Genomic DNA, 1,090 nt, shown 5'->3' with positions numbered 1-1,090 from the left:
CTAAATGTTATGAACATATCCCCGTATGGGTAGGTGAGTTGGCTTGGGCGGTGGGTTTGCTCCCCATCGGTCTCGGGTTCGACTTCCTCTTGGATTTAAGAGGGAGGACTGGTTGCGGGCTTTGGATTCTCTCCCTAGGAGACTAGTCTCGCCTCAGTTCGCACCTTCCTGGCCTCAACTTGGCAATAAAAGTAAGCCCAAGGTAAGGCGGGTTGAGACTGGGTCGCGAGGATACCCTTGACGTATTGAAAATAAAATAAAATGTTATGAACATATTGTACCATAATACATACTCCTACTTATTTTACATCTTATTCATTGCTTCATGGTATATAAGTTATAATATCTTGTGAATTCAAGATTCCATTGGTACTTTTTCCCCTTTGTAATATTATTACATTATTAATAATTAATATGGGAGAAAGTCTTCAAATGACAGCAAGAGGTGGAGTGTAATGGTGTAAGTATGTTAACAAGAACTATTAAAAACTATGTGATAGACTACTTTATGAAATGAGTTGAAACAATACTATTAAAGATCACCATGATTGTCAACATTTACACTTTCATACTACACAATCAGATTTCTAGATTTGATTTGTCATCCACTACTATGACATATATATCATTTAAAACAAAAAAACAAAAAAATCTTAAACTAATTTCATATATAATTTTATTTTTTTGAAACCACATGGTCCATGAGATGATGGACAAGTTTAATGCCACTAATAAAATAAAACAATTGAACAAATCTTTAAGTACTCGTAGGTTTGTTTCTAGGAATTCAAATACCATGTATCTCCTGGATTTGAAAACAATACAATATATCACATTAGGCCCACTTAAAACTAATACAACAATACAATATATCACATTAGGCCCACTTAAAACTAATACAACAAAACAATTCACCTTTACACTTATAATCATCAGTTACATAACTACTAACTTAATGTTCACATTACAAATTGACAGTTTTTTTACAATTTGATGTCGATGACATTAACGGTCACTCTCACGTGGTTGCTTCCAGGAATCAGGCAGTGGGCCAATTATAACCAAAAACCCGCCTGCTTCTTCGCCCAAG

This window comes from Cryptomeria japonica, chromosome 3 (genome assembly GCF_030272615.1).
Source record: "Cryptomeria japonica chromosome 3, Sugi_1.0, whole genome shotgun sequence".
Taxonomy (NCBI): Eukaryota; Viridiplantae; Streptophyta; class Pinopsida; order Cupressales; family Cupressaceae; genus Cryptomeria; species Cryptomeria japonica.
This window is presented reverse-complemented; position numbering follows the sequence as displayed.